This window comes from Amaranthus tricolor, chromosome 2 (assembly GCF_026212465.1).
Source record: "Amaranthus tricolor cultivar Red isolate AtriRed21 chromosome 2, ASM2621246v1, whole genome shotgun sequence".
Lineage (NCBI taxonomy): Eukaryota > Viridiplantae > Streptophyta > Magnoliopsida > Caryophyllales > Amaranthaceae > Amaranthus > Amaranthus tricolor.
The window spans coordinates 6,146,743-6,157,094 of NC_080048.1; positions in this window are offsets into that span (position 1 = coordinate 6,146,743).

A 10,352-nucleotide genomic window follows, 5' to 3' on the forward strand; every position below is an offset into this window, starting at 1 on the left:
GTATGCCAAATTTGAGGATAGTCTTAAAAATATAAGTGTAAAGGGTATTTGGCAATTAGTCGTTGAATTATTTATGGAAATGTTTAATGAAAAATAGTTGTTGACTTTTAGATGTTTATATTAAAAAACATATAGGCCAAGAGCCGATAAAAAAACGATAAAAATAATTTGTTTGAAATCCATTTGCCAAACACATAGAGATTATTGTTTGAAAAATGGTTGTAATCCGTTGTATTTACTTTATTCGACAAACTAAAAGAGTTGGCTATTGTTAATGGTTATTAGCTTTTAAGCTAACCTATTTAAGTCAGGTGTATATAAAAATATTTGGTTAAATTAGTTATTTATATAGTAGTATTAGTTGAAGAGTAGGCTAACATGTCAAAAACTAATAAAAAAATATTTAAAGCAATATTTATATTTTTACTTTTAAAATCCATTTTCCATTGATTTAAAAGTCATTTGACAAATATGTTTTATTTGACCAACCAACAATAAAGCAAAGACAAAAGTCAGCAAAAAAGTTGCGCATATTGTTATTCACCGAACATATCCATTAGGATTCGTTTGGAAATTGGCTTTTGACTATTGACTTTTGATTTGTGGTTCTTTTATTAGGTCATAGTGTCAAACTATCACAAAAGTGTTTGACAAATGACTTTTAAGCAATTGAAAAACTAACATTTAAGTCAAAATCAAAAGGTTATTATAGTCTATAAGTAAATTTTCATTGACTTTTAACTCATATTTTTTCAAATAAACAACCAATAATTAATTTTTTTAAAGCAACTGATTGAAACAATTAAACTAACAAACTATTTAGCAAAAATACCCTTAACTTGGTGCCCGGAGAACACTTACCAATAGTCGCAAAATAGCATCAAATTGTGTTATCGTATAGTATGGACAAGTATTAATCGCAATAATTATTTTTTTCTGTTGTTGAGAAAAATGATTTCATTTGAAATATAAAATTAATGTAATGTTCATTAAATTTTAAAAAATTCAAATTTCAATTTAAAAATGACATTCCAAAACATTTCTTATAAATCAATAATATTTTACCAATCAAATATTTGATGATTTCTCAATTTACATTAGCAATTTACATAATCATATACTGTTTTAATTAATTGATTTTTTCTGAGGTTATTGTTAAAATTAAATAAATACCACAATAAATAGATAATCATTACTTTATAAGATTAATTAAAATACAGATTATTTTTCTATTTTCATTTTCAAATTACGTTATTAGAACCTAATTTACCAAAATAACAAAGCAATAACATTGGCACCAAAATTCAAAAATCCAAATTACTGTTTTGGACTACATTTTTTAAAGATTCTTTTGAGATGGTTTAATTTGTTTAAATGAATTGAAGGTGTAGACCTATTTGTTCAAAACTGCATGTATGTTGTTTTTATGCCAAATGAAAAGTGAAGGAAAAAACTTCGTTATAAAAGTTTAGTACTCCAGAATGGAATACCAAATCATTATACTCCATCTTATTCACCACAAGTGTCCCATTTACTTTTTCGATATTATTAATCTCTTGTTTTTAATTTGTATTTTATTATTAATATATAAGTCAAAACATAGTTAAGTGGGATCTTGTTTAATTCGTCTCGATGCAAGGATTAATCATACATAATTAGAGATTTTAAGGATTGAATAAGTGCATTGGATAGAGTGCAAAAAGTAACTGAGACACTTATAGTAAATAGGAGGGAGTATTATCTGTATAACTGACGTATCTTGATGAACCTTATTAACATTTGGTTACACTAGTTTAGAAACTTGTGCAATGCACGATTTTTTTAATATAAATTAATATAAAAAATATTAGTTTTATTTAATGATTCGATTACATATTATCTTTATCTTATTCAAATATTTCCATTTAAATATAGTTACAATTATAATAATTATTTAAAATTTCTAAATATAATTATCTTATTCAAACATTTTCATATTCAAATTTCTTAAATAAGTGATAATTGTTTGATGCATTAGACGGCCACCATTTTAAAACATTGATATCCTACATTCAAATATTGATATCCAATCAAAAATTTCCTTAAATAATTAACATATTCAAACAATGATATTCAATCAAATAATTTCACGTGGCATGGGTTTTAGATTAGAGACATGTGACATTTTACATTATTTTTAGTATATGTTATGATGATTCAAACAATAATATTCAATCAAATAATTCCACGTGGCATGAGTCTTAGAATGGAGACATGTGTCATTTTACATTCTTTTTAGTATATGTTATGATTATGATATATGTTATGATAGTATATGTTATGATTGGAGAGTGATGATTAAAAAAATAATTTTTAAGTTTGTGTATTGGATCTTATCAAGGAAGAAATAGCAAAATAATTTTTCTTCAATAAAGATTTTAGAAAAAAAAAAAAAAAGATGCACCCTAAGACTCCAGCTAGCTAATAGTGTAAGTTTGTGTATCATTTTATGGGACCTATTAGTGTTTGAAGACAGAGATGAGAAAGTCGTGTATAGAATTAGTCTATATTATTTTAGTATATATTAATTTTAAAAAATAAAAATAATAAGAGTTTTTACTTGATAAGTACAATCATTAAAAAATACTTATTATTATTATTAAATCAATTACACTAAAATAATGTAAACCAAATCTATAAGACTCTTAAGCATCAAGATTTTTACAATCTCTCAACTAAACGTTCCACATATAATTCTACCTCTATCCCTCAACTTTTGCAGTGACTTGTCGTAAGTTATGTGTGAGTCAATTATTAGTTTGATATCTACATACATGTCAAAAGAATTTAGATATTTTCTTTTTTAATGTAATCGAATTTTTATAGTTGTCAAATTTTATAATCTTTCTCGTTTTTTAAGTTGTGATTATTTATTGAGTTTTTGGAGAAGGATTCAACTCGCTTTTTTGAAGTACTCGCTACATTATAATTAAAAATCAAGAGAGCTCATCTAACATATGGGACGGGCACTCCCCTTACTTCCATAGGCTCTTTGGATTCTAAACGTTGTTTCTTTGTTGCTAGTTCATTTTTCAGATCATTGAGCGTTTTTCTTAATCAAATACCAAACTATTTTAACCTTCTCCAATATTTTTCTTATGTCGTGTTTGGGAACTTAGCATTTATTTCTAAATATTGAATTGGCCCAAATACTATGTTTAACAAATCTTGAATTTAAAAAATGTGGAATTGAGGTCAATTTTGTAGAATTCAAATGACAATGTAAAGTAGACTCATCATTATACCCAGTGTATCCTACTCATAGAAAACTATAATCAGAGTCTCGAGAGGGAAGAAAGATGGCAACTCATACCCATAGAGGAGAGTACGGTCAAAGAGTCCGGTCAAAGAGTCCATTGGCTCGAGAAAGGTCTTCAAAGAGAGAAAAATTTGCAACTTACAAATAGAATACGTACAAATAACTAAAAATAAAGATAAAAGTAAAGAAGACGGTAAAGCGCCATAATTAAAGGCAATGAACAATAACAAACGATGGGTAAAAGGGACGGGTTTAGTAATCTAAGACGTGGATAAGGCGCTGCCAACTGCCCCTATCCCTAGTCAAATCCTTGGAGAGGTGAGGTTCATACATGTCACTTTTAATCTGTTCCTCCTATGTTCTCCTAGGTATTTCTCGACTTCTCTTCCCTCTATAATTATTAATATCAAAATTTGAAAATTTGAAAATATATAGTTGTCATGACCAAATTCTAAATATATAGTCGTCATGACCAAACAAACACGAATTCGGTCGGTTGGAGATGTGACAACATTGCTCAATTTAATGTATTTGAATAAGCTACCATTGCCTAAATCTCCGTTATCAAAAACTTGCTACTTTACGGTTATTAGTACTGTTCACCGTTTAAGTTTATTTTATACATTGTGATTAATGTGTAAGAAAATATATAGTCAAGTGAGATCTTGTTTAAATTGTTTAATTGCATACTTTCATAATTTTAACTTTTTATAATTTTTAGATGTGTATAGTTTAATATATAAATAATCTAAAAATGAAACAAATGAAGTACTTAACAGAGAAAAATAGCCCAACTAATCCAACTTGATAAAGAGAAATACGCCATCAGATACAATATTGTAAAGAGTGATAGCTCAACTAATCCACGTCATATTTTTGTGTGGAAATTTTTGACATAGAAAAATTATTCCATTAATAAGAAAATAAAAAAAAAATTCTCACCACTTCTTAAACACTAATTATGTAGAATTTTAAAAACATAATTTTTTAAATTATGTTAAAATATTGCAAAATGGGTGTCTTAATTTAAGCATAAAATTTCATGACCATTGATATATTTGTATATATTTTTTGATAAATTTATAAAATAAAAAAACCTTTTTACAAATATAAAAAATGTTATTAGGATAAGTCTCAAACTTCTATTTATTTTAGATTGTGGAAAATTTCATCTCATTGAGATTTTTTTGAAACATTTGCAATTTTTTTTACTTTACTCACTAATGAGATACAAAAACCCAAAAAAAAAAAATTCATTTATAGAAAATTTCCTCGCCATTGGGCGTGGTCTAAGTATACATTAACCAACTAATCTTAGCTCAATTACTTCAATTTTGATGTTAAAGTTCAATATATTTGATCTTTTGATGTAAATTAGTAAATTTAATCTTACCATTTATCATTACTTCCTCTGTTCCAAATTAATTGTAATATTAGAAAAATGACACTATTCATTCATCACTTTTAATTTATGATTAGTTTTTAATCTATAGGTTACAACATGGTCAAGTGAGATCTTGTTTGATTCGTCTCGTCGTAAAGATTATTAATATCAAAATTTTTATAATTTTATTTTATATAAAATTAGAGATAGAAAAAATTGCATAGAATAATCCAACTTTTTCATGATTTTCTTACAATAAACCCACCTATTGATTGACCATGAATAATCCCAACTTTATGGATTGTTTGCCTAGAGCAAACTTGGGTAACCCGATGACCTACTACGGTAGGTAATTTACCAAAAAAATACACTAGAAATTAATGTAAAATTAGAAAAAAAATTTTAAATTTACGTATATTATTCGAAATAATATAAAAAGTCAGAATTTTTTTCAACATTTGTTTTGATATTACTTTAACATTTTATTTTAATTTATCTTTTTTTTAAAAAGATTAAACTTAGCATAACAAGTTATCAGGTTACCGGGTTTACTTTAGGAAAATAACTTCTAAAGTTGAGATCATTCATTATTAATCAATAGGTGGGATTATTGTAAGAAAATTATGAAAATATTGGATTATTCTAGGTAATATTTTCTTAGAGATATCAATAATTACATTAATACATTGAACTAAATAAAAAAGCAAAAGTTGCAAGTAAATTGAAACGAAGGAAGTAATTTAAAAGTTTTATATCCTCTTCACAATTTATACTCCTCCCGTTCCTTAAAAAAGTTCCCATTTGCCATTTTGGAGTGTTTCATTTGTTGTTCCCATAGAAAATCTTTCCATTTATGTCACAAATTTTGGACAAAAATAACCTTATTTACACTCACTTTAATATTTTTATAATGCTTATGTACCCCACATATCCTCCACCAACTTTAATTTAACATTTTAATATTCATTATGGTCTCCACATGTTTCCCACTAACTTTATAAAACTAATTTTTTATTACTTGTGGTCCCTGTATTTTTTTCACTAACTTTCTTTTAATATTTTTTTAATGTTTGTGGTCCCTATTTTTCGCTAAACAAATTTATTATTCAATTAAATAATATATTCACTATCAAAAATATATTCAATTTTTCTTAATTTCCGTGAATATTCCTTTTGTGAATTTCATTAAGGAAGGGAAGGAGTATTAAGTAGGCTTTTTTAATCTTATTCTTAATTTATAAAAATGAGAAATTAATTAATTTCATAGAAAAATGGAAGAATAGTGAATAAGCGAAAGAGTAGTCACATCTAACAGTGTTTTAAAACGCGCAAGATATTCACTCGCTATCGTTGGGTGTAAAAAAAGGAGCATAGACACAGATTGATACAGACACTTAGACCCCGCCTTCTCTCGCATCACTCAGTCTTATCAACTCAACTCAACTAAACTAAACTACTACTAAATGTTAGTAACCATAAAAATTAAATATATTGACTAATTATTAAGAAAAATACTAGGTAAAAAGTCAAAAGTAAATAAATAAGTTACTCTTAATACAAGTATTTTCTTTATTTTAGTAACTTTTCTAATTTAGTTTTTTTACACTATTTAGAGTTTATTTTTAATTTGTATTTATTCTTAATCTACAAGTTCAAACATAGTCAAGAATAATCTTATTTGATTTGTATCAACACAGAGATTATTAATATCAACTTTTTATATTTTTTTAAGTTCGAATACTGTCAAACGTAATCTTTTTTGATTCATATCTACACAAGAATTATTAATATTAATTTTTTATATTTGTTACTAATATGCAATTAGAGATATTAATATTTTAATAATTATTTTGACAAACATGTCCAAACTAAATGGAACAAAGTTACTAAAGTGGAGAAAGCAACTTTTTAGTTGTGGATTGAAAGTAACTTTTCAGCTAATTTAAAATTTATAGTGAATGTACTATTTTAACTGTTTGAGATACTAAAAAAGAATAAACTAAAATCTAACAAAAAACCAAGACAAAAGTTATTTGCCAAACAATTTTATAAGATTTTTTAAGTGGTGAAATTAAAAATGTATTTTATGAGAAAGTGAGATATATGTAATATATGTAAATATAATTAAAATATGGACAAATTGTATAGGTAAAATTTTTAAAAATTGTGTATACAAAGAAATAAAATTATAGTAATTCTCATAAAATTGATTAAAAAAATTGCAGCAAATGTAAGAAATAAGGAGAGTACTTTCTTCTATTTATCCTACATTTATTACCCGCCTAATTTATGCTTTGTCTTTGATTTATGGGGCTTACTCCATGTTACTCCCTTTGTACGTAGGGATTATAACATCAACAATCAACCCAAGAAATAAAAAATTGATAGCTCGGAGTTGGGCGTGCGAGGTGATCGACCGCATATGATCCCTTCTTTCTATCGTATATAAAAAATTTAATCAAAAAATAAATGTTAAATTTATTAATAAAATAAATATATAAGACGCAAAATAAAAATTTTACATAGGACCCCTAAATTTTTCAAGACGACTCTTAATGATAGTGAAAATTAAATTGTGTAGATAGTGTTAAAAATGGAAAAAAAATTATAAAGACAAGAATTAACTTAAATAAAGTGATGGTAATACTACCCAAAATTAAAAATATTACAAGTTAAAAGAGACAAACTAATATAAAAATACAATAATTTCATAGGGACTGAGTGAATGTTTGTCTTGATTTGCTCTCATTTCTTCCATTTCCAGTACTCCTACTCCCTACATACCCCAGGCAAGCTATAAATTACTCATCTCTTTTATCAGTAAAAACAAAACAAACTTACCCTCCATCTCATTTTAAAATTGCTATTAATAGTGAAAAATTATAAGAAATAATGTTAATTAATATTAGTAGCAATTTCAAAATTGCTATTAATAGTGAAAAATTATAAGAAATAATGTTAATTAATATTAATAGTAATTTTAAATGAACATGATAATATTTTATTGAACTAATCACAAACGGAAAAATAATTCAATAAAAAAGAATATGCTCATTAAAGAATGCCGAAAGGGTTTCATTAATTGATCTTTAAATTATATTACAAAACTCTCTCATTTGGTCTTAGTTTCCCATATTATTGCTATAAAATTAATTATTATATTCAATAATTAATCAAACTGATGAGTGCAATTGTTTGCACTTATTTATGACATCTCCTAATGATCTTAATTTTAATATTTTATTGTGTTTGCAATGAAATAGGAGGAATTATGACAATTATTAAGACCATGAAGTTATTTGATGGTTAATACTCGAAGAAATAGCCTAATACCCTAAATAGGGAAAAGAAGCAATTCTAAACAGAATTCAGGCGACAATTCTTGCCTAAGAAAAGAACGAAGATAGAAGTACTAGTCAGGTGACAAGTCGCTGCTTTTCTAAAGGGCAAAAACGATTAGTTGCTGCCAAGCTTGTAGAGTCAACATTAAAGGGCAGTGCCTTAGCGGCGAGTCGCCAATTTATGGGCAAAGACTCGACGCCTGGCTCCTGGACAAGTTACCATTCAACTCCACGATTTAAATAGTTTTTAAAATTTATTTTATATGTATTTTATATTAGTTTTTAGGTCAGATTTAGGGTTATTTAAAGGATTATTTCCCAAGTAACTTCCCGCTATAAATAGAGAAATTAGATTTAGAGTTTTGCATACCTCTGTTAGTGAAAATTTTCTAGTTCAGTTTCAGATGTTTAATGTTAAACTGTCAATTTTTCTTATATACATGATAGACCTTTTTCAATAAAAGTTCATTTACAACTATTTTAAATAAGTTTTTTATTAATGCTTTCATAATACATGTTCCTTAGTTTAGTATTTTTTAAATTTAATACTCATAATTATGTCTAGAATTTCAATTGCAAGTTTAGAGCGATTTAATAAGCTTAGCGAGTTAATATCAAAGGTAGAGGTAATGATCTCAATTCAAGTATGTCAAAAAATTGGGGGTAAGGTCGTAACGAGCATGAGTAATTTAAGTTTGAATTATATTTATGTTAAATTCCTATTAATTTAATCAAAATAATGAAAGTTTGTGAATATAATGTCCTGAAAAAATAGTTAAATCAATATAACAAAAATTTGAAATTAATAAGATTATATTTAATTAACTTAAAGAATTCATAATTTATAAACAACAAAAAGAGTCGATATCAATATGTAAATTGTATGATTCTTGATACACTAGACTCATTTTCTTACTATTACTATCGGAAATTTTGTCTTAGTATATTCATTTTAGCAATTTTATCAATAGCTTTAACACAAATATCTTGTTATATTTTGTTCTATATTGCGCAACATTTAGAATAAGGCGAATTACTCTAAGCTAACTCGTGTTTGACCCATTAATTACATATTGAAAGCTTGCGATAAAATTTAAATAACCAATAATAACAAAAAGATGTTTCCAATTTACCCTTAATAACAAACATCTGCAACTTCATATATATAAAAAGTGAACATATTTAATGATTTATTTTAATATGATCTTTTATAATCCGAAACAAAAAATATAAATCTTTAGTCCAATAAAAGTAAAGGGAATGTATTCTATACATTATATAGAATTAAAATCTTTCAACATATAAATTCAAAATTCAAAATCAAATAAGTTTATTAAAATTTCTATTTTGGAACTTCAAAGGAGTATTTAATATTTAAAATTGTAAATTAAATCTTATTTCAATTCGAGCAAGTATTGCTTTCTCCAGGTAAGATAGTTGGTTTTATTCTCATCTAACTCTCCTCTTTTCTTAATCTACCTTATAATAAAAAAATATTTAAAACTCAAACTCAATTCTTTGTATCAATTCAATTCATTTTATAAAAATTATTTTAAGTATTTGAAAATTCAGAATTTATAGGAAAAAATTCAAAAATATCATGCATTTATTAGTTGACCCTCCTCCATACAAAAAGAGTACATTAATGTGGTAGGAACCAGGAAGACGGATGTTACTTAATATAGTTCAACTTCTGGTACAATATATACAAGTAGCAAATGCAAGTAATAAACAAGTGAAAATTTTATCTTGCGTTATTGAAGTTAAAATAGTTACTTCTGGTATTCAATTTATTCAGTTTTATATTTTAGTCAAATTTACTTTAATTTTCTTTTTAGATATAATTATATTACTTTTACTTTTTATAGTAATTCACTATATTTTATTATTCATAGCAATTTTGCTATGCTATTTATTATACAAGTACATACGAACTCATAATATTATATCACTTTCCGTTCATTTCATATATAAATTTACACCTTTTTTTCCTTTTAATGACAACACTTCGTTTAATTGTTGACATATACTTCATATCTTAGTTTCATATTCCTTTTCTATTCCTTCCCATCTCCCGATCTCACATACAAACTACCACATTCGCCTCTCATCATCATGGGGAGAGTCTGGGTCTCATCTTGTTTATGTGGAGACTTGAATCTTAGTCTATATACTTTGGATATCAACTCTCTAACCACTACCAAGTTAAATTGTTGTTGTGATGCTTAAATTGTCTTAATACATAACGTTATAAATTCAATAGAAGGACAAGCTAGCGAAAACTATAAAAGGGCACGTGTTTTGGCTGAGGGGCTTGAGGGCCCAGCCT